Genomic DNA, 25,622 nt, shown 5'->3' on the forward strand with positions numbered 1-25,622 from the left:
CATGCAAAGTACAACAATTTAAAATGATGTTTGACAGTTTCAGGAAAAGCAATTTTAGATGAAGATAATAAAATTTAGAGCAATTATGAATCTTATGAATCTAGAATTCATAGCATTTGGAATGGACCAGAATTCTAAAGATACTAAAATAAGACAGTTAAGTTAGCAAGAATTTGTCTTGATCTCAGCTGTCCTGTTACTGACCAACCCTCCAATCTCCTCTAGCCAAAATAGTTTATCACTTGTGGAGCTAGGCAGGAGATCCCAGTGGGTGGATGCTGGGAATGAGAAACGTGACATCCTGATGCTCATCTCTGTATTTGATCAAGGCGCTTATTTACTACAATTGTTTCTTTATTCATTTCACAGATGGAAACCCTACTGCCCCTCAAAGTGGAACAGTTGCTGCAGGGGCGGGGCACTGATTTTTATCTTCAAGCATTTAAGGGATTATAATATGGGAATTAGATTTGCTCTACTTTGTCCCAGAAGATCTAAAAACAATGTATAGCAGTTTTGAAAGAAAAAAATAGCTTTATCAAAAAAATAGAATTGGCTGCCTTTAGTGGCTTCTTCCTCTCTAGAAGTCCCCACCAAAATATTTGAATGGTCACTTACTGGGGATGTAAAGGATTTATATGATTTAGGGTTAGATCATCTCTCAGGTCCATTCAAACTCTGAGATTTAGCTATTCTGATATAGATACTATGTATAAATTCACTGTATTAAATGGAAGAGGCTACAAATACAAAAAAGATTTGGTTCAAAAGGAGCATCAAGAAATGAATTTCTGTCATAAGAAAAATATATAAATTTTAAGTGCCAAGAAATCATGTCAGTCGCATTTATTGTTTAATATGGGTCAGACAGTGTTCTAAACCCTGGAGATAGAGGTCAAAATAGGGTGCCTGCCCTAAAGGGACTCACATTGTAACATAGGAGACAATATTGAAAAAAAGATTATACATACAAAATTACATATAGTGTAAATGGAAGTCAAGAGCTGGAGAAAGGGGCAGGAGAGGATGATGATGAGAAAAAGGAAAGGCCTCCTGAAGGGACGATTTGAGCTGAATCTTGAGAGAAGTCAAGGTACCCAGGGAGTAGAGTGGAAGGAAAGAATTCCAGGTTTGAGAGAGACAGTGAAAAGTCAGAAGATGGAAAGTGGTGTTCTTACACAAATAGTCTCAGATGTATCTAAGAAAATTTGGGAAGGGTGGAGGGTGGAGCTAAGGAAGTAATTCTTAAGAAGGCTGGGGAAGAGAAGCAATGGAATGGAGGAAAAAGTCATCAAATTTCCCTAATAAGGAAATATGCAAAATATATAAACATATATATATATACATATGTGTAATTTACATGTATATATATACATGTCTACACGTGTATATGCATAATAGAAAATCATTTCCTAAACAGTAATCAAGTTCTTAAAAGAATAACAATCAAGTACCACTTGAAAAAATACTCCAGGTCACTGATAATATGATATGATAGTATGCACTCTCATAGTCAATCCTCAACATTTACAAGTTTAATTTGCTTCACTTCATGCATTCATGTAATTTTATTAACTGCATTTTTACCATCCAAGTTGGTAACTATGCACATTTGCAACTATTCCCAGTAGAGAAAAATTTGAGAGATATCTGAGCAAGATTATGGAGTGATTGGTAACCTACCAGGCGCTTCTCTGGTCTTGTTCCCCATACCGTTGTGAAGAGAACTCTTCACAGATTAGTTGCATATTTTACTGTTTGTCTTTAAAACTCAAGTTTTATATTAAAGTTATTAGAAAACAAAGACAAGTCCTCTGAGCTCTAAACCCATGTGAAAAAGTCAGTGAAGTAGCTTAGTGAGAAAGTAAAGGTGTTAGATAAACCATGTTGGAATGTCTACAGTCATTTATTAAGGAATCCATATTCATTATGTCCTCAAATAAAAAGGAAAATATTAGTGAAAATGTTCATGAATTGGTTCCAGAAAAATGCTAAAGTAACCTCTCAAATGAGAGATGAGGAACTGAAAAAAAAATGAAAAAGCAGCTAAATTTGTAGATAAATAAGATGGTGATTATCCTCCACCCCCTACCCCCACCTTCTTGCCAGCAAGCTTCTGTTCCTTCCCACCCAAGCTGGTCTAGGCAGGAGTTCCCCAGCTCTCCTCTCCACTACTTTTTATGGTTACCTGTTAGAGAAAGTGCATGCTATCAGAATGAATGCTTTGTTATAAAGAATTAAATAGAAAAAAACTATATTTTCAGCAATCTCTGGTGAAAGATTCCAGTTTTGCTCCCCCATTTACTAGAGTTCAATATATCTATATTTGCATTTAAAAATAAAACTTTGTATAGTTTTCTAGGAACATTAGGACCACAAAAGTAGGGGTGGCTAGGTGGCGCAGTGGATAAAGCACAGGCCCTGGAGTCAGGAGTACCTGGGTTCAAATCTGGCCTCAGACACTTAATAATGACCTAGCTGTGTGGCCTTGGGCAAGCCACTTAACCCCATTTGCCTTGCAAAAACCTAAAAAACAAAAAAACAAACAAAAAAAGGAAAAAAAAGGACCACAAAAGTTGAGAATTGAGGGTAAATAAAAATCAAAACAACTCTGAGATTTCCCCTCACACCCTGAAATTTGGCAAAAAAATGACAAGTAGAAAAAGTCAGTGTTGGAGGGGTGGTAGGAAAATATACTGGCACATTGTTGGTAGGACTGTGAATCAAATACAACCATTTTTGAAGCAATTTTAATATGGGATTATGTAAATAAAGCAACAAAAATGTCTTGTTCCTTTTGACCCAGAGATTCCATTATTGGATTTATTACTCAAGGAAGTCACTGACCTCATATACATCAAAATATTTAGAACAGAACTTTTTGTGATAGGAAAGAATTAGAAATAATAATAATAATCAATATTTAAATTGTGTGGTAAATGATTTATAATTACTATCTTATTTAATCTTCGCAACAACCCTGAGGTTGATATTATTATTATTCCCATTTTACAGATGAGGAAATTTAGGTACAGATTAAGTGACTTGTCCAAGCTCATATGATTAATGTCTGAGGCCAACTTTTTATTCAGCTTTCTGACTTCATCCCCAATGCTCTATCCATTACACCCCCTAAGTAGATGCCCATCCATTAAAGAATGGACAACAAATTATGGTAATGAAGTACAGTGTGAATGGAAAGAGGATTCATAAAAAAAATGTAAAATTATAAAGAACGAGCAAAACAGTGAGAGAAATTATTATTTCTCCCATATTAATAACCAGTTATTAAGATCTTTTTCTATTTCCTTATTCAGAAATAAAGTGATAAATATAACCAATCTTTGAAGAACATTACTGACCTTGTCCAAGAATATATCCCATGAAGATTATCTCATCTAGGTGGAATTGTCACCCCACCCAACTAGAAAAAATCTTACAAAGAGAATCTAATCTAGATGAATTCTGGCCCATTGTGCTCTTTAAAGGCTTGGAGAGGAAGATCCTTTGTTGAGATTGCAGAGTTTGGAAATGGTCTGGGATTGAGTGATGTAATCAAAGCTATATCACCCAACTCCTCACTAGAATATGTCTTTCATTATAATATTCATTCTCATTGTTTTTCTTTCTTTTTTAAATTTAAATTTTTATTTTTAGAGTATTCTTGTAATTATTTTTTCAATTTCACAAAAAAGTAGTGTTCAACATTGATTTGCAAATTTACTTTCTCATAAATTTTTAATCAATCAGATTTGATTTCTGCCTTTCAGAACACCCACTCTTCCAAGAGCACATAATCATTGGGAGGCCTCCATAAATTATCTTTGGTTTATTAGGGAAGGTTAAATAACCAACCTTTTATGAATTATTTGCTAGCATAATTAATAAAATAATTTATTGTCCAGAAATTATGAATCTCAAACTTTTTATATGTCACAAGAAGCAGAACCAAGATGGAAAAGTAGCAGGAAGCAGTACAATGACCTTCTATTTCACCTTCCCATCCCCCAAAAAGCAACTCATTGAAACAGACCAGCCCAAACTAATCCTCTTTGGGAAACCCAAGAATAGATGATAGTGAGTCAGTCATTTATCCAGCTGAGGTCAAAATAGGAAGATAGAGTCGTTCTGTGGACACTAGGAACAGTGTCTGGTCAGGAGTACCAAGCCTGGAGCACTTGAGTACATGGCACTCCCAGGCCTGTGACATGACATGACAGTATGACAGAATAGGCGCTAAATGGCAAATGTGTGACTTACAAACTTATTCTGGGTCACAGATTTAGAGTAGACTGAGGAAGAGCCCCTGCATCCAGGGGTCTCTAAGGAGCAAGTACAAAAGAACAGAGGTGAATTTCAGCTTCCAGAAACAGAGCAAGTTTGAGGTTCTAGACAAATCTGAAGCCTGCAGAGAAATAATCAGGGAAGAAATTCCAGACCAAAGAGAACCTGCATTTCTATTGCTTTGAACAGGCAGTTTCCTGTTTGGCTGATAGATCCTGAGTCCAGGGCTAGGAAAACCCAACCCAGGTTTGGAATTTATAGAGTTCAGGTCAGGGGTGTAAAAACACAAGATTTTTCTGGTGCATACTCTCCTGTGAGCTACACCAACTGAAAGTAGAATGATTTCTTCTGCCTGGATATGTCCTTTACAGGACATAGACCCTCTTGAGAGAACACTGAGATATCAAAGAAAGAGGACCCATGCCAGCTTGGCAGTAAATAGGTTTTATTTGGATTAATTAGGGTAGTTTATACTTGTTCTAGTCCTTGGTAATAGGAGAACAGAATAGTGTAATGGATCCCATACCAAACCAAGACCTGTTTAGATATTATATAGAAATAGACCAAAGAAGGCACAGTGCCAAGTATGATCTAGAGTCATGTGCAAGTGTTCCCATGAGATAGTTGGAGTTTCTTTTGCACATTTATTCAAGACACATAACATTAACTGTGAAATTCGAAGACATGTTGCCACTCTGGCCATCACTATACAGAAGGCAACAATAAGATTTTGCTCTGAATCACATAAGTTTTTGAATATTGAGGGCTAGCAGGTCCCCAAATTGCTTCTGAGGTACTGAAATGAAAGCAGCATCAGGACTAGCTTAGACCTTCCAGAAGTGTGCAGATACCAACTCTGGCATCGAGTCTGATATCAGAAAATATCCCAAAAGAATATGCCAAAAAAAACCCCACCACAAAAAGCTCTTGTGGTCCAGGAATACTTGAGATACCAAATCAATAAGAAGAAAGTGAATCTATAACATCTAAAATTGATTTCTCTCTCATCACACTCGATTTCTCTCTTATCACACTCAGATTTCTCCCTCATCACACTCAATTTGGATCAATGTACAACATGGAAACAAAGTAAAGACTGACAAATTGCTTTCTGTGGGGTGGGGTGGGGAAGGGAAGTAAGATTGGGGGAAAAATTGTAAAACTCAAAATAATTAAATATTTAACAAGGAAAAAACCCCATCTAAAATCAAAATCTAGGAAAAGAACTTAGGGTGGACTCAAAGTCAGGTAGAATCCCTGGAAGAGATAAAGCAAGAGTTTTTGGTTTTTTAAGGGATTAAACAATGTTTTTATCTTTTCTCTATTTTTTTCCAATTAGGCGAAAAATAAATTAACATCTCTTTTTGAAAGTTTTGAGTTCCAAATTTTCTCTCTCCCTCCCTCACCCCCTCTTTGAGAAGGTAAGAATTTTATAGAGATTATATTATTAAATCATGCTAAACATATTTCTATAATGGCTCATGTTCCTCCCTTGGCCTTCCCCCCCATCTCCTCTAACCTCATTGAAACAGATCTAGAATTTGTACCAGATCAAATCCTGTTAGGGAAATCCAAGAAAAAAATGACAGTGAATCATTTGTCCAGCCTAGGTCAATATAGGAAGATAGAGAAGTCTGTGGACACTGGGGACTGTGTATGGCCATGCATGGAGTACTCTAGTTCAGGTAGAGGTTCTTTCTGAAATATCCCAATTATAATTTCTTATAGGACAATTGTATTCTGTCACAATCAAATACCACAACTTGTTCAGCCATTACCCAATTGATGGGCATCTCCCCAATTTTCAATTTTTTGGCACTACAAAAAGAGCTGCTAAAATTTTTTTGAACAAATAAGTCTTTTTCATTTTTTTTTTTAGTTTTTAGTTTTTGCAAGGCAATGGGGTTAAGTGGCTTGCCCAAAGCCACACAGCTAGGTAAATATTAAGTGTCTGAGGCCAGATTTGAACTCAAGTATTCCTGACTCCAGGGCTGGTGCTCTATCCATTGCGCCACCTAGCCACCCTCTTCTTCATTTTTTTAAAAAAGTCTCTATAGGATACAGCCCTAGCAGTGGTATTGCTAGATCAAAAGGTATGCATAGTTTTATGATCCTTTGGGTATAGTTCCAAATTGCTCTCCACAGTGCTCTCCACAGTATCAGTTCACAACTCCATTAGTGTCCATTTTTCCACATCCCTTCCAACATTTCTCAATTTCCTTTGCCAGTCTGATGGGTGTTAGATGGTATCTCAGTTGTTTTAATTTGTATGTCTCTAATACTGATTTAAAGAATTTTTTTTGTTACTAATGATTTGATTTCTTCTGAAAACTGTCTGTTCATACCTTTTGACCATTTATCAACTAAGGAATGACTCATATTTTTAATTAAATTATTTTTCCCCATTTACATGTTAAAACAACTTTCAAAACATTTACTTTTTTTTATTTAGGTGTTTTTTTTTTTGCAAGGCAATGGGGTTAAGTGGCTTGCCAGATTTGAACTCAGGTACTCCTGACTCCAGGGCCAGTGCTCTATCCACTGCGCCACCTAGCCACCCCATTTACTTATTTCTTAAAGGTTTTTTTTTTTATTTTTACAAGGCAATGGGGTGAAGTGACTTGCCCCAAGGTCATACAGCTAAGGAATTATTAAGTATATGAGGCTAAATTTGAATTCCTGTCTTCCTGACTCCAAGACTGGTGCTCTATTCACTGCACCACCCCGCTATTCCCATTTTTTTTTTTAGTTTTGAGTTAAAAGTTCCATCCCTGCTTTTCTTACCCCCCATCACCATGAGAGAAATAACCAGTAAGATATAGGTTATTCATGTGCAATAATGTAAAACATTTCTATATTAGTCATTTTGTATAAGAAGAATTAAGAGAAAAAGGAAAGAAATGAAAAATAGCATGCTTCAGGCTATATTCAAATAATATCAGTTCTTTCTCTGGAGGCAGATAATATTCTTCATCTTTAGACCTTTGGGATATCTTGGATCATTGCATTGATAAGAATAGCTAGGTCATTCACTACAATAGAGCTCTCTCTCTCTCTCTCTCTCTCTCTCTCTCTCTCTCTCTATATATATATATATATATATATATATACACAACATTCTCCTGGATCTGTTCACTTCACTTTGAATCAGTTTAAGTAAATCTTTCATCTTTCCAGGTTTTTCCTATTTTTATTCTGTAATGATTTCTCTTTATTTTTTCCAGTTGCACATAAAGATAGTTTTCAACATTCATTTTTTGTAAGATTTTTGAGTACTACATTCCCTCCTTTCCTCCCTTCTCTCCCCCCGCCCCTTGAAAGTGGGTAATTTGATATGTTATACATGTATAACTATATTAAACATATTTCCATACTCTATCACACTCATATACCAGTTTGTTTAGTCATTCTCCAGTTGATGGACATCCCTTAGATTTCCAATTTCTTAGCCACCACATAAAAGCTGCTATAATTATTTTTGTATAAATGGGTCATTTTCCTTTTTTTGAGTGAATCATATTCTTAAGATTTTGATTTCATTCATTATATATTTGAAAAATGAAGCATTTATCAAAGAAACTTGCGGTAAAAATATTTTGTCCAGTTTTACATTTTGACTGCACTTTTTTGTGCAAAACTTTTTAAATTCATTTAATAAAAATGATCTATTTTACATCTCATAATATTTTGTCTCTCTTTTTCCCTTTTCCGTAGATCTGATAGATACAATTATCAGGTCTCTAAATCATATGGCTTTTTGACCTTATCTTGGCATATGGTGTGAAATGTTGATCCATATCTAGTTTCTTTCAAACTATTTTACAATTTTGCCGGTAATTTTTGTTAAATAGTGACTTCTTGTCTCAGAGAGTTGAGTTCTTTGAGTTTACCAAACATTAGATTACTATGGTCATTTATTACTGTGCCTTGTGTACATAATCTATTACAATGATCCACCACTCTATTTTTTTTTGCAAGGCAGTGGGGTTAAATTACTTGCCCAAGGTCACACAGCTAGATAATTACTATTGTCTGAGACTGGATTTGAAATCAGGTCCTCCTGACTCCAGGGTCCATGCGTTATCCGTTGTGCCTGTCCCCACCACTCTATTTCTTAGTATTGGATAGTTTAGATGATTACCACATTGTAATACAATTTGAGATCTGGTACTGCAAAACCACCTGCCTTCACATTTTTTATTGATTTCCTTGATATTCTTGATGTTTTGTTCTTCCAGATGAAGTGTTAGTATTTTTTTAGTTTTATGAAGTAATTTTGGGTAGTTGTTTTAGTATGATACTAAATACATAAATTTATAGAATTGTGTCATTTTTATTATATTTGCTTGACCCACTCATGAGTAATTAATATTTCTCCATTTGTTTAGTTATGATTTTATGTATTATGGCACTTGAAATTGTGTACATAAAGTTGCTGGTTTTTTATCAGCACATAGACTACCAAATATTTTATATTGTTTGCTGTTATTTCAAAAGGAATTAGGTAGTGCTGTGGTTTGTAATTTCCTTTTCCAGTTCATTTTACAGATGAGAAAACTGAAGCAAACAGGGTTAAATGACTTGCTCAGGGTCACGCAACTAGTGAATCTCTAAGGTTAGATTTGAATTCAGGTCTTCCTGACTCCAGTCCCAGTGCTCTATATGCTGCACCACCTAGCTGCCTAAACTCTGTTGGTAAAATATAAAAACATTGATGATGTATGCATGTTTATTTTATATCCTGCTATGTTGCTAAAGTTGTTAATTATTTCAACTATTTTTTTACTTGTTTCTCTGGGATTCTCTAGTTATACTATTAAATCATATACAAAGAGTAATAGTTTTGTTTCCTCATTGTCTATTCTAACTCCTTCAATTTCTTTTTTCTTTTCACTAGAATATTACTAAATAATGATGGTGATAATGGACATCTTGCATCACCCTCTGGTCTTATTTGAAAAGCTTCTAGTTCATTCCTATAATACTCTCTGATGTTTTTTTAGAGGGATACTACTCATCATTTTTTTTAAAATTCCATTTATTCCTAAGCTTTCAAGTGTTTTTAATAGGAATAAGTGTTGTATTTTGTCAAAACCTTTTTCTGCATCTATTTATGCTGCATCAGGAATGCTGATAGTTTTCCTAATATTGAACCAGCCAATATTCCTGGTATAAATCATACCTGGTCATAAAATATGATTTTTGATATATCTGTAATCTCTTTGATAGTATTTTATTTAATTTTTTGCATCAATATTCATTAGGGAAATTGGTCTATAGTTTTCTTTCTCTGTTTTTGCTCTTCCTGATTTATGTATCAGTATCATATTTGATCATAGAAGGAATTTGGTAGGTTTTCTTCTTTGTCTAGTTTTACAATAGTTTATATAGTATTGTAATTAACTATTTAAATAGTTGATAGAATTCATTTGTAAATCTATCTGTCCTGGAGATTCTTTCTTAGGGGGCTTGTTCAACAAATAACTTGTTCTAATTTAGGGTTATTCAATTCTTCTCTTAATCTGAACAATTTATTTTTTTTGTAGTATTCATTTCACTTAGATTGTTCGATTACTGGGAAATAATTGGGCAAAATAGCTCTTAATAATTGCTTTAATTTATTCTTCATTGGTGATGAATATATCTTTTTCATTTTTGACACTGGCAATATGGTTTTCTTTTTTTTCTTTTTTAAATCAGTCACCTAAGATTAATCTATCTCTTTTTTTCGTAAAACCAGCTCCTTTTTAAAAATTTATTGGTTTAGTAGTTTTCTTACTTTCAATTTCTTTTATCATTCTTTGATTTTTCAGATTTTAAACTTGATGTTTAATTGGGAATTTTATTTTGTTCTTTTCCTAATTTATTTTCATTGCATGTCCAATTCATTAATCTGCTCTTTCTCTCTTTCATTGATGTAAGCATTTAGAGACATAAATTTTTCACTAAATACTGCTTTGATCACATCTGTAAATTTTGGTATGTTGTCTCATTGTTGTCATTTTCTTTAATGAAATAATTGTTCTTATATTTGTTTTTTAACCCACTCATTCTTTAGGATTAGCTTATTTAATTTCCAATTAATTTTTGATCCATATTTTCACTGCTTTCCAGTTGAATGTAATTTTTATTTTACTATGGTCTTAAAAGGATATATTTAGTGGCTTTTCTGAGATTTGATTGTGAGGTTTTTATATTCTCAATTTGTTAAGGTACCATGTACAGCTAAAAAAAATGGCATGCCCCTTTCTATTCACATTAGATTTTCTCCAGATGTTTTAATTATATTTTACTTCTCTAAAATTCTTTTTTTTTTTCGGTTTTTACAAGGCAATGGGGTTAAGTGGCTTGCCCAAGGCCACACAGCTAGGTAATTATTAAGTGCCTGAGGTCAGATTTGAACTCAGGTAATCCTGACTCCAGGGCTGATGCTATATCCACTACTGTACCACCTAGCTGTCCCACTTTTCTAAAATTCTAATCATCTCCTTTATTTCTTATTTATTTACTAATTAGTTTTATCTAGTTCAGAGAGGGGAAAGTTGAGATCCTCCACTAGTATAGTTTATTTCTATTTCCTTTTGTAATTCATTTAACTTATCCTTTAAGAATTTGGATGCTAGGCCATTTGGTATATATGTGTTTGGTATTGATATTAATTTATTATCTAGGGTACCTTTTAGTAAAATGGAGTTTCCCTACTTAGTTGTTTTAATTCAGTCTATTTTTTATTTTATTTTATTTTTCTGAGATCATTTCTAAGTTTTCAAAGCTTTCAGGATGGTATGATCTAATCTCATTGCTTTCTTGGACTATGTTCTAGTCTTTACCTAGATTGATCCTTGTTTCCCTGAAACTCTAAGTGATGACACTCCTTTTGGCCCTGGGATTGTGATTAGGTTCTCTAATCTATAATTACTGGGAGTAGTTCTCCTTTCAGTTTTGGAACTGTAACTAAGGCCCCCTGCTCTTCTGTGGCTTTGCACTTTCTCTTTGCACTTGAACCATGACCCAGAACTGGATCTGGGCAATTATAACAGGGTCATTAATCCAGGGTGAACAAAGGATCCTTTGTAATCTTTTTTGTTTGATCCATTGACTGACCCCTTACTTATTGTCTATGTTCTGAGATCTCCTCAAAGTACTGCTGCTACTGCAGTTGCAGCCCCAACTAAGACTGACCCTGTGCTAGAGGTCTAATTTCTACTTCTGTGGATGGTCTTTCCTGCCAACCTACTAAGTTGTCTTGGACTGGAAAACTGCTTTATCCCAACCATCTGTTACCTCTGTTCTCTAGAAGTTGATTTCCTTCCCAGCTATGTGCTGAGGTATCCTTAAGCTGCTGTTGCAGCTACCTCCAAGATTTGTGCTGTGCTTTGGGCTGCTCACCTTTTCTTCTGACCTCCTAAGTTGTCCTGGGTTAGAAAATTGTTTCACCCCAACCTTTTATTGACTCTGTTTTCCAGAATTCTATTTGAGGTATTATTTTAAAGTTGTTTGGAGGGGAGTTTGGGAAAATTCAGGAAAGTTCTACCCACCATTTTGGTTCTAAATAATATTTTTATAAATGAAATGAGAATTCTTGAAGAAAGAATTAGAAATGAAATGAAAGCTATGGAAGAAAGATTTGGAAAGGAATATAATAGCTTAACAGTAGAGATACAAATTTTTGCTCAGGTAATAAATCTGAACATCAGAATAGACCAAAGGAAATCTAATGACTCCATTAAGACCCCCAGAAAATTAAAACAAAGTCAAAAAACCAAAATAAATGGAAGAAAATACAAATAATGTTACAGCAAGGCCAAATTGGACTACAAATTAAGAAAAAAAATTAGGAATCCTTGAACTATCTGAATGTCACAAAAACAAAGAAAAAGAGCCTTGATATAGTTCAGGATATCTTAAAAGAAAATTTTCCAGATATCCTCACAAAGTAAAAACAGAAAACAAAAAGAAATCCATCAATCACCCAAATATAAACTCCTAGGAATAGCAGAGTCAAAATCCATTGTTTCTAGGTGAAAGAAAAAAAAGACTGAAATCAGAGTAAGAAAGAATTTAGGAGCCACATACAACATAACATCCAACTCTATAAAAAAGAGGAGAAATTGAAACACGATATTTCAGAAGGTAAAACCAAAATTAAATTACCCAACAAAACAGTAATTAATACTACCTGGGAGGGGGGAAATGAATCTTTAATGAAATAGAGAAATTCTAAAACTTATTGATAAAAAGCCCAGAGTTGTTGAGAAATTTTGACATTCAAATATAAAAGTTAAAAATCACAGAAAGGTGAATAAAAATGAAAAATCATAAGAACTAAACAAGTAAAAATTGCTTATATTCAAATATAGGGAGATGTTACAGATGTCACCTCTGAACTCTATCATCATAATGGCTAATAAAGTTTAATTACATAAGGCCTAAGAGTAATTTGATTATGTATTGATTATCTTAAGAGAGAATGGAAAGAAAGGACAAGAGGTATATAATAGAGGGGAAAGGAAGATAAGGGAAAATTCTCTCATATAATTAGCTTGTGAAAGTAGCTATGTAAAACAAAAAGGTAGAAGGAGTAGCCAACACTTGAACCTCACTTTCATCTGAACTGATCAAAGGAAGGAAGTATACATACATAGTTAGGAAATACTTTTCTCACATCAGGGAAATAAGAGAGAAAGGAGAGGGAGAAGTAAGAATTAGAGAGAGAGTTAATAAAAGCAGAGATTAGTTCTAAGCAAAACAAACTTTAAGGATTTACAAAAATATTTATAATTCTTTTTGAGGCAAAGCATGGGGACCATAGTGGCTGTTTATAAATTGAGTCATAAATTCTGCTTTTATTATTCTTTTTTATTACTTGTCACATTTAGGAAGCCCCTGATGTAGTTCCAAGATCTCTTGGGAATCTATGGAGATCTCTGCCTCATCTGATGTTGGTTCAGTTTTCTTTGTCTTGTGGTAATAATTTAGAGATGTTTGGACTTCTTTCAGTTTCTTGGTGACCATCTTCCATTCTGGTTTTTTGTGGGGTTTTTTTTAATTATTTAACGCAATGGGGTTAAGAGTGACTTGCCCAAAGTCACACAGCTAGGCAATTATTATTAAGTGTATGAGGTCTGATTTGAACTCAAGTCCTCCTGACTCTAGGGCTAATGCTCTATCTACTGTGCCACTGAGCTGCCCCTTCCATCCTGTTTTAATAAATTCTATATTGATTTATCTACTTATATACATTCCATTTGAGACTGAGAACTCTAAAACTTAAACCCATAAACCTTAAAGATATAGGGTTAAAATAAAATGAAAGAAAATATAGTTTAGACAAGAAGTTTTATTCTCTGGGATTTACTGTAAACCTATAGGTGAAGACTGTCCGTCCAAAATGATTACCCAGAACTGAGGAAAACAGCCATATTTATCCAAAAACAAAGTATGGGGGAAATTATTAACCTCCTTGGTGGCCTGCTAATGAAGGTTGTAAAATACTAAGTTACCCACTTGATCCTCAAAGCCTATCATCCATACACAATATTATCTGATTAATTGTTCTCTCCCTGGACTTTAAGCATCTTGATGGCAGAACAAATTTTCCAATATCCTGATCATTGTCTTCCTGAGACTGTAATTACCATAGGGGGAAATTGTCATTGACTTCTCACCTATTGGCAAAGTTGGCTATAAAATGAAGGCTGAACAGATCAAAAGGAATAAGCCTTTTTTTTTAACCTACACTTTGTTGGGCATGTTTATGTCCAAGGAATCTGAACAACTAGGAAGCAAATATGCTATTTCCAGATTTAATCCTTTCCCAATATTTGAACAGACAACAGAGTTAGGGTATATTCAGCCTTTTTCTATTGATTTGCTAACTTGCTGGTCCCAAGATCACCAGGATTTTGGAATATTTAGGAATAGAATTTAGAAAAACTTACTATTATTTATCATTATTATTATATTTCAACATTTTTTTACAAGTTCAGTCTATTTTTCTTTTATTATCCTATTTCATAACTTCTGGCATATCCCATAAGGGTTGTATCCCAGTACTGTCTCAGCTTCCTCTCATAATGAGGAATTTACTTTCTCTTGGCCTTAATTAGTCCTTGCCATTACTTCTACCCACATGCTATTTAACAAAGCTGGAGAAAATAACAAATTGTGTTAACTGTATCCCAAACAAATTTTTGTACTGTAAATTGGGCCTTCACTATGGAAAGGCAATTCTTTCATTCTTTTCTAATTGATTCAGTTTAGTACTTAGTCTTTTCTAAACCTTTTCATCTTTCCTCAAATCTCTCATAGTTTCTCTTTCTCTCATCCTCTCAAAACCCCATTTTTTTTCTCTATCAATTTTTGCCCACTGGCTGCTTCCCTACTGCCTACAAACCTTCTCATGTCTTTTTCCCCCATCCTCAAAAAATCTTCACTTCATCCATAAGAGCTAGCTATCATACTGCAACTCACCTTTTTATGGCTAAACTCTGAGAAAGCCATTTACAATTGGTTCTTCTAGTTCTTTTTCTTTCCTTTTTTTTGGTATTTGCAAGGCAATGGGGTTGAGTGACTTGCTCAAGGTCACACAGCTAGGTTATTATTATTATTATTTTTTATTTATGTAGGGCAATGGGGTTAAGTGACTTGCCCACAGTCACACAGCTAGGTAATTATTAAGTGTCTCAGGCCATATTTGAACTCAGGTCCTCCTGACTCCAGGGCCAGTGCTCTTGCCACCTAGGCTGCCCCCTTTCTTCTTCTTTTTAAAAAAAAAACCTTTTATTAAAAGCCCTTTAATTGATATATTTTTTTATTAGTTTTCTCAATATGCTACCCTTCTTCATCCTAAAGAGATATCCCATATATTTTTCCAAGACAAAAAAGAAGAAATATTAACACAACCAATATATTGAAAACAATTTCAGTGGCACCAAATATGATCTTCTCATCTTGGCAAAGGGATAGCAGGGGAGTATCATTTCATATTTGTTGATGTTCTCATCCTCATATCATGTATATACATATATATATATATATAAACACATGTATATTTGTAAAATTATGCTATAAATCTATTTATAATTTTTTTCTCTGGATGCAGATAGCATCTTTCTTCCTATATTCTTTATAGTTAATTTGGATATTTATAATAGTCAAAATAACATTCACTCAAAGTTGTTCTTAAAACAATATTGCTATTATTATATATAATATTCTTTTGGTTCTTCCCATGTTTTTCTAAAATCATTGAGTTTATCATTTCATATAGTACAGTATTATTTAATCAAAATCATATATCACAACTTGTTCAGTCAGTTCCCCCAATTGATGGGCATCACTGAAATTTCCAGTTCTTTGCCACCACAAAAAGACCTGCTGTTTTAGAACATATAGGTTCTTTCTCTTTTTTCCTTAATCGTCTTTGGATATAGATCAACTAGTGGTTTTGTTAGATCAAAGGGTATAGGTAATTTAATAATTTATACTTGGAGGTTTCTGAGGATGAGAATTCTGAAGACACTCAACTCTCTACATATATTTTGACTGAGAGAGAAACTGCCCCAGCAATGATAGCCTCAGCCCCAGGGAATGCTGATACAAAAACAAGCAACAGATGATGTCTGAGATTGTTGTCAAGACCTTTAGTACAAAATCACACTTCTGAGGAAAAATCCTGGTGATCTTGGGACCAGCAAGTTAGCGAATCAACAGAAATATACTATTTCATAGTTGTTGAGGTTAGCAGTCAGAAACTGATGAACATTCAATGGACTTCAAGCAGAAGAAATGATTTGTCTATTATGAAAAAATTGCCTGACTCAGATATTAGCTCATAAATAGATGCTGAAAGTGAGAAAGGTTAGTCTGTTCAAATATTTGGAAAGGATTAAATTCAGAAACAGCATATTTACTCCCCAGTTGCTCAGTGGTACAGAATCCTTGGATATAAACATGCCCAACAAAGTATAGTGTGCTAACACTGTGAACCAATGTGAAATGTGTAGGATTTCAGGTTTAGAATTGCTGTGATGAGAATAGTTATCAGCCTGTATAATGAACTGACAATTATAGGAGCACTGTAGAAAGGAACTCAATTCTAATGGGATAGTAACTATGTGATGAGGATTCAGGGGTCAATGGTTGCACATGCAGTAAAGTGATCATATTAATATTTATTTATGTCATGTTGACCATGTATGTAACTATTTGTGCATGTTGATATATATTAATTGAAGAAAGTTTTTAGTATGCTTGTGTTTTACAATTTGCTTTTGTGCTAGTATCATTTATCATAATCGTTTTGCTCTTTATTTGTACATTTTTTGTACATATTTGTACATTTTTTTATACTTATGTTCATCTTCTTTTCAATTCTTGGTATGGCTATAGGGCCTGTACAAATAGAAATCCATGCAATTGCTTCTCATATTTAGCAGATATGTCATTTTCATCTACATCCCCCCACCCCAGTATGGATGTTTAAACTAGTCCCCTTTTCCAAGGCTCAGCTCAATAAATTGGTACTGTGGAATTGAGGTCACATTACCAAAATGATGAAGGCCTACACATTTTCTTTGATCCTTGGCAAACCTTAAAGTTTATTATAAATTTTAGTTATTATTGCCAAATGGCTGTTTGCATTCATTCACAAAGGACTCCTTTAAAAATCTAGAACTTAATAATATTCACTACTTATGTCTAAATCATACCAATTTTTTTAAATGACTACTACAAAGTTAATTAATAATTTTAATGTTAATCAATCAAATTATCTTTTTAAAATATTTTATTTTCTAATTACATGTAAAAATTGTTAACAGTTTTTTTTTAATTTTGAGTTCCAAAATTCCATCTTCCTCTCTGTCCTCATTGAGAAGGCAGGCAATTGATATGTTATACATGTACAGTCATGCAAACATATTTCCACATTAGTCATGTTGTGAAAGAAAACACAGAACAAACAAACAAAAAAACAAAATACAAGTAAAATAGTGTTTTTTAAAAAGTATGCTTTTATCTATATTCAGACTCCACCACTTCTTTCTCCGAAGTTAGATAGCATTTTCATCATGAGTTCTTTGGAATTGTCAGAATTAATGCTGGTCATGATGATGAACTAAACCTCTTTGCTGCTTCTGATGTGTGTTCTTCCCCTGATCATAGATGTTTGAATGGTGATCCCATGAAGGGCAAGTCCAACCTTAGAGGCAGTTTTGTGACTTGGAGAGGTCTTTCAGTTGGATTAACTGGCAGCAAAAAGAGAGGTCTGCAAACTACATTCTTCTTGAAGAATTTCATAATGGGCAGAAAGTGATCTCCAAATCCTGGGCTGGCATGCTAATTGCTTTGACAGTGAAGGTGAAATACTGATTCAGCTGTCCTGAAAAAATGCTTTATGTTTAGATGTTTTCAGAAGCATCTTTATGTGATGAGTAGCAGCATGTTCTGTTGGATAAAAGCCCAGGAGTCAGGAAGACATGGATTTTTAAATCTTGTCTCTTACCAGTAAGTCACTGAACTTCTCAGTACCCCCAGGTAATTTTCTGAGACTGTAAGTTTCAGATAATATGTAAATTTGCATCATTAGATGGAGTATCTAACTACAGCAAAAAAATTGCAATCCTAGACCAAATATTTTTGCTATGTTTTATAGATACAAAACATCCTTTGACAAATATAGTTGAGTGTTTTAACCATAGCATTATGTATGTATGTTTTCTATAGTGCTAAAAACCAATTTTTGAATCTTCCATATGATTTTTTCCCCTTAGGTTCTATCTTTTCTTCCCTAATGATTTTGGGTCAGGAAAAGGAAGAAGCAAATTCTAGTATGATGTTATCTATACTTGCTACAAAAAAACTTTTAATATCTAGTCATGAGACTTACTACTAAGGATGTGGGCAAGGCTTTATCTAAACAAATACATATTTGAATGCCTACTGTGTGTATGGCACTACTATGACAACAGGAACATTGAGTCTAAAACGTTCCTATCCCTTCCCACCTCCCCACTTTCTAAAGTTTCATACAACACTGACAAACACAATAGTCTACTGACCAGAGTTGCCCTGGTCTCTGTTCCCAGGCCAACAAATTACTTGGGTCTGACTAGACATGGATATTTGTAGTCTCTGATTATTTTGTAGTTCTCTCAAACACTCACCTCCAGAGATTGCCAAACTTTCTTTATGGATGTTTGCTTGTTATCTAAAACGACATACCTACTGGAACTGTAAGATGCCTAACCCTTGGCATCTTAGTCTTTCTGGCAGCCATGTCTTAGTACCTTATATAAATCCTATTCCTAGACCCCTCCTGGGGTACCCCAGCACTTGCTATTTTGCAACCCAAGTTGCAATCTCAATTTTGTTGTATTGACAGTTTTTACTTAAAATTCATGTTGACAATATGAAGGAGACAATTATATCTGTGTAACAAGACAAAGGTACAGAAAAACAGTGTGCAGGGGTGGAGAAGAATTGAATTTTTCTGTCTTTCCCCACCCCCCAACCTATTACAAAATTCTTCATTAGGTAGCTACTCAGAAGTTGTCTGAGAAGCTGAAGCAGGAAAGAACAAGACAGGTTTCCCTTAGAACTCTTCAGTAATGTTTTGAAGTGGCTCGAAGGAGTCCCTGAATTCCAAGAAATGTTTTTTTTATCACTGATTCTTAATCTCATACCTAGAGTTCAACAGAATAACACATCATATTATGGTTAGAATAGTGATAGTGATAACTTTTCATTTTAAACATAAAAAAGAAGCCAAACTAAATTTTTGCCTGCCTGCTTTTTAATCTGTAACATTACTCATCGCCTTTCTTGTTATAACCTGCCAGCTAGAAGCTGTGTGCCTTTTCTTCCTCCCCATGGTATTTGTCAACCTCAATTATTTATGTGCTTAATTCACACACTCTGAGGGGGTTCTGACTAAGGCAACATAAAGGAACATGCTGTCTTAGAATAAACACACACATCTAAGAACTAGGTAGAAAAGCCTCTATTCAAAGGCATGCATTTAGGAAAAGGAGTGGGAGCTAAAAGTAAATTAATTCCATGGAAAATAAATTAATAGTTGCCATAGATGATACTGAGTATTGAGGTTTTATGAGCTTTGATCAATTCTAGATACTTTGAGACAATGTGAGAAATTAGTTTTACTTATATAGTTCTTGTAGCGGGGTATAAGATTGTAGGGTTTTTCAGGTGCATTTGGGGGCAATCATATCAACTCCATTCCTCTTTGCTACTGGATCATCTTATTTTTTTTTCCTCCTCAGGATCGAAGAGAAATCTAGTAAATTTGTTCTGCAATATTACCAGAAATTATCTGAAATGCAGAGACTTTGCTTTCTTTTAATTCAAAGTTTCCATCTCCTGTGGCTCATGCCCCCTAAGGGAAGACAGTAAGGAGCACCTGTATCAACAAGATTTTCCCACGCTGGGCTCAAGACTTCCACTTCCTGCTTCATCTTCCACACTCAGGTTGCTTGGGGCTAGCCAGAGGCAACTACTATCTGTACAACCAGTAGGTAACGTTAACCTCTGGCTGCACCCAGACTAATCTCCCATCTCTCCGAGTGTGGAGAGCCTCTAGTGAGAAGAGTAGCACCATCCTTCTGACCTCGGGGCTTTCATCTTCTATTGTACCTATCTCTGGAGTAAAGAGAGATAGGAAAGTCAGAAGGGAGGGGGATTCCTATCCCTTACTGGGCAGGTTCAGATTTCAGCAATAACTGCATCTTTTCCTGCTTAATTTCCAGTCTTACGAAGAAAGAGAAGAGCAATGACTGGACACCTTCTATCACATGCTACAATTGTCTCCTGTCTGATCTCCATCTAGAAGAGGAGTTAGCATTCTTCACTCAATGATGAATATACTTACATTAGTTTATACTCTGCATATCCCAGAGATATCTGAGTATATAATCAACCAAACCTCAGTTCCTATCACCCATGTCTTGATCCCTCTCAATGCTCCTACCTCCAAATCCCATCCAAAAATTATCCATCCCATCTACTAGGTACTCTGGAATACCTGTTTTTAAATCAATAAAGTCAATTTATCTTCATCTTAAATCTTTTGCTCTCCTACTCCAGCACCTAGCAATCTCTGAGACTGATGACTGAGTAGAAGATAGACTAGTCAAGTGAGATTTATGGTAGGAAGAACAGCAAGAAAAGATGAGGTTTTGCACCAGAGTAATAAAAGTATCAGAGGGGATGGAGATGCACTTGAGAGATGAAATTGAAAAGTCTGGACAGTAGATTGGATATGGAAGATGAGAAAGTGAGACAAGTCAAAGATAACACCTAGGCTGAGAGGCTAGAGGATTGGGAGAATGATGGTGTCTTCAATAGCAATAGAGCAATTTGGAAGGAAGGATGATGGGGGTGGGTGGGAGATTTTTTTTAGACATACTGAGTTTAAAATGTCTTTAGCACCAGTTGCTAATGGGGATGTGAGACTAGATGTGAACAAAAACTTTGGAATGGATAATTGAATCTATGGGAGCTGATAAGATCATTTAGTGAAAAAGTATAGACAAGAGGACCAAGGATAAAGCCGATTTTGGTTTGTATTTCTCTCAGTGATTCAAAGCATTCTTTTATTAGGTTGCTAATAATTATAATAATTTTTTGTTAAGTTATATTTCTTTAAATCCTTTGAGGCCATAAATTTGTTTCCCTATTTTGGGGAATGACTTTTTGTCATACAAATGTATTGTTTTATATATTTTTTTCATTTTTTTGAAAATAGAGGAAAAAGGAAGAATATGTCCTTCACGCTATGAAATATAGAAGAGTTCTCAACAAAAAAAGGAATAATGTGAATCTGATGAGATGAACTGGATAAGTGTGATTAAATAAAATTGGAAAGTGTACAAACACAATCAAGAAAGCTAAAATTAGAAGAGAGGGAACTGGAGCAAAACTTAGCTGTTAATTTCTCTGATACAAGTTTGATGTTCAAACTATATGGGAAATCAATTCAACCATATAAAAATAAGGACATACTCTAGTAGTCAAAGGATATAAACAGGCAGTCTCAAAAAATATCTACAACTATATGGGGGAAATGCTCAAATCACTAATAATATGAAAAATGCAAATTAAAAGTTTTAGGGTTTTTCCTCACACCCATTAGTTCATCAGAAATGACCAAGAAAAGGAAAGTGTTAATTGTTGAAGAGGATTTGGAAGATTCTCTGTCTCTCAGTCTCTCTGTGTGACTCATTCTGTCTCTCACTTTCTTGCTTTCTCTCTCTCACACACACACACACATACACACACACACACAAACACACACACAAACACACAAATGAATCAGTGGTGGAGCTGCGATTTGGTACTTCTAGAAAATAATTTGAGATTTTTCTAAAAAAGTCATTAAATTGTGATTACCATTTGATCCATTGACATTGAACAATAACCCCTAAATATTTTTTAACAGGTGAGGAAGACTCATACAAAAATAATTTAAAGCAGCATTTTTTGTTATGTAAAAAGCAACCAGAAATTAAGGAAGCTGCTCATAAATTTGAGGAAGGGATAAACCAATTATGAATTTATAAATATAATGAAACACTATGCTGTATGAAATGACCAAAGAGACAGATTCAGAGAAATCTAGGAAGACTTATATGAACTGATATAAACTGAAATTATCTAATGGCTATAACATTTCCTGTAAAGGAAAACAATTTTCATATACTTAAGAACTTGTAAATACTATAGCTAATCATGGTTCCAGAAGACTGACAATGAAGATTTCCAGTTTTTGGCAGAAAGGTAAGGTGCATTTTGAGTCAAACATTGTCAAACATGTTTAAACCTGGTCAATGGGTGGTTTTTTTCTAGACAATGTTTAAAGGCAGAGCTTTTTTTTTTTTGAGGGGGATACCAGACCATCTTAATTGTTTCCTGAGAAACCATGTGAAACCAAAAAGCAAGAGTTAAAACTGAATATAGAACAACTGATTGGTAAATACAAGGAGGCTGTAAATTATCATCTTATTCCTTTAACTTATATGCAGAGTACATTATTCAAAATGCCAGACTGGATAAATCAAAAGCTGAAATTAAGGTTGCCAGCGTGCTGGCCTTACTTGTAGTCCACAGAGATGGGAGGTTTTATTTTGTGTTCCCTTCTCTCCCTACCTCAACTGGTTTCCTGCCAGAGTTGATGGAGTTTACTTTTTTTTTTTTTTAAGATTTTTGCAAGGCAATGGGGTTAAGCAACTTGCCCAAGGCCACACAGCTAGGTAATTATGAAGTGTCTGAGGTCGGATTTGAACTCAGGTACTCCTGACTCCAGGACCAGTGCTTTATCCAGGAGTTTACTTTTGATTCTTTTTGATGTGAATTTCATTGATGGATATTTATTAGGATCAGAAATCTGGGTTTCTCTATGACCTTTCATATAACCATCCAATTATTGGGAAGATTTTCTACACATTTTAGAGGGATATCAGGCCCATATGATATAACATGATTCCTTTCTTGAAAATCACTGATCTCAAGACATTTTAAAGTCACTCATTTCTTCCTTCTAACTACAAGAATGTGTACACTCTTTCACATTTTATCTTTCTAGTAGAACTGCAATATGAATTTTTTTACAAATGAGTTATTTGCTTATTTTATTGCTTATTATTTTTCTTTCATTCTTATCTAGTTATTGAGTTCTCCCCTCCCCCCTCCTCGTTCCTCTTAGCTAAATAATCAAATTGAATCTCCCCTTCTCTTCTTCAGTTTTTATTCACTGGTTTTGAAGATTATTTTCTGTGCCTTCCATCTACTTTAGATTTTTATTCTTTGGATTAATGGTCCCTACACTTAATTAGTCCTTTATTTTCTGTATCCCTCTTGGAATTCAAAATTTTGAGTTAACATTTTAGAATGTTTCTTCTAGATAGCATCTATAAAGTTACCTCCAGTTCCTTTTTTTTTTTCTGACATGCTTCACTCTTTGAAATACCAATTCCTGGGGGCTGGAGGAGCCGGGGGCCCGAGCCCTGCGTCCGCCATGTGCCCTCGCAGCCAGCCCGGGCCGCGGGGCTGGCCATGGGGCAGCCGTCCTCGCGAGCCCGTGGGCCCCCCTCGGCATTCGTGCCCACCGTGTGTGCTGCTTGGCCTGGGCCGAGTCACTTAACTTTCCTGAGCCTCAGTTTCCTCATTTGTAAAACGAGCCTGTCCACGTGTTTGTGGGTCCGTGCCAGGCACAGTGCCACGGAGAGGAAGAAGACTCACTCCTTGATATCTGCAGGGAGATTGTCGAGCGGTGGTCGGAAACCCAGAATGTTGTCACCAAAGAGAAAAAAGAAGATGAAGTGCAAGCCATTGCTGAAGCCCGAGATGGTGTCAGAGGAGAAGCAACGGAAAGCTGCTCTATTGGCCCAATATGCCAATGTGACAGATGAGGAGGATGAAGCGGATGAGAAGGATGCTTCAGTTGCTACGACAATGAACATTGGGCCTGAAAAATCTCTTTCGAAACACCAATGTGGAAGATGTCCTGAATGCTCGAAAATTGGAGCGAGATTCATTGTGGGATGAGTCTCAGAGGAAGAAGGAACAAGACAAACTACAAAGGGAGAAAGATAAGCTGGCCAAGCAGGAGTGAAAGGAGAAGGAAAAGAAAAGGACACAGAAAGGGGAGCGCAAACTGTAACGTCTGGATCCTCTCTTTCTCCCAAGGACTTGATCAAAGGAAGAACTGGGTCTTGCATATGGTGTGTATTTTGGAGAAATAAGTCCTAGTGGTTTTCTTAATGCATTTCTTCCTTTGTTTACACAGCTAAAAGAAAAATCACAAATGACTAATTATAAAATGTGCCATGTGATTTGTGGTGTGGGTAATGTTGGATTGATGTAGCCAATATCTGTACCAAAGATCAAAGATCTGAGAAGGTGTGACTTATTTTCAGCAAATCAATTCTTGTGATCCTGTTATTAACCACTCGAAGTTTGGTCTTCCTCTTCTTGGCCAGAACACTAGCTTTGTAAACTTTTAAACTTGGAATATGTAGGATTGGAATGGATACTACACTCTCTGACAGAATGTAGAGTGGAAGTTTGCTTTGAAGAAGGCAGGTAGTTCTAAAATGTGGTGTTTTCTATCAGATAAGATAGAAAACTAAATCTAGATTTTATTTTTTTAATATATAGGAACAGAAGCCTAAGCCTAGGAATGTGGAGGGTTATGGATATTTAAAAAAAAAGACATCACATCAGTGCAAGGCTAATTAAATCTGTAGCTAATGAATTTATAGCTGTAACCATGACTTCTCAAATGTGATAGGTTTAGTATCATTCCTACCTTAAGACGCCTAAATATAAGTCAAAACTTTTAGTGGTTCCTAGTTTTAAAGAATTAGAGTGGAAAGGTCATCTCCCTAAAGAAAAAGGCAGCACTAGGAATCTCTAGCAGCACTGGTCTAGCAACAAACAATTATGTCAGCCTCTCCTGGTCCACCTTTTCATCCTTCAAAATGAATTGGGGAGAAAGATGACACTGGTCATTCAGATTTGGGCTAGGAAGGGACTGATACTTGCATTATTGTTAAGTCTATTTAGATGGATCAGATGCTAGCAGGAGCTCTCTACTTCTGCTTTCTTCTCTGGCTATATTTAGTTGCAAGTAACTTCTCTTTTTGATTGTAAACTACTATTGACCATAAAATAACCCAGAGAAGGCACTTTCACTGAATAAACAGACTGAAGGTAGATCAGTTTTATATGACTAATTACTTGGGAGTAACAGACCTTTTTACTTGTGTGCAGATAATTAAAATGATGCTTGGCTAAGGAAAAGATTTTCTCCTCTCTTTCACACACTCCTGAGCCATAGCATTTCAGAAATGTAAATGTTCACATTTTCCATTTTTTTCAAATAAACTTCTGATATTTAAATAAAAAATAAAAAAAGAAATACCAATTCCTACAGATGATAGTCTATATCTCTAATCTGAGGTAGGATTCTTCCTAATTCCCAGATTATTCATTTCATTATTGACTTTTGCCCTGACCTTGGTTTCCCCCCATTCCACTTGCCTCAAAATCTTTTCCTCTACATTTGTACCTCCCACTCTTCTGTGTGCCAGTTATCCCCTGGACTTCTGATTCCCTTTCTCCTGAGACAGGATTAGTAATTTCTATGAGTACCAGATTCCTGTGGATAATACCTATTGTAAAGTCCCCATCTCCTCTAATTAAAGAGCTCTTTTCTCCCAAAAAAGCATTTATCAGTGGTCCCCCCCCCCCATTGAAACATAGCTTCCCCCTTTCTTTGGTCCTTTTTTTAATCTCCTCCTTTGCCTCTTTACCTATCC

The 25,622-nt window shown here is 35.1% G+C and overlaps 1 pseudogene; it reads left to right on the plus strand.

Annotated features, from left to right (window-relative positions):
• The first annotated feature begins 22,052 nt into the window (after window positions 1-22,052).
• On the plus strand, window positions 22,053-24,243 carry LOC141504877 (uncharacterized; annotated as a pseudogene).
• Window positions 24,244-25,622: the final 1,379 nt, after the last annotated feature.

This window comes from Macrotis lagotis, chromosome 1 (assembly GCF_037893015.1).
Source record: "Macrotis lagotis isolate mMagLag1 chromosome 1, bilby.v1.9.chrom.fasta, whole genome shotgun sequence".
In the NCBI taxonomy this organism is placed as follows: Eukaryota; Metazoa; Chordata; class Mammalia; order Peramelemorphia; family Peramelidae; genus Macrotis; species Macrotis lagotis.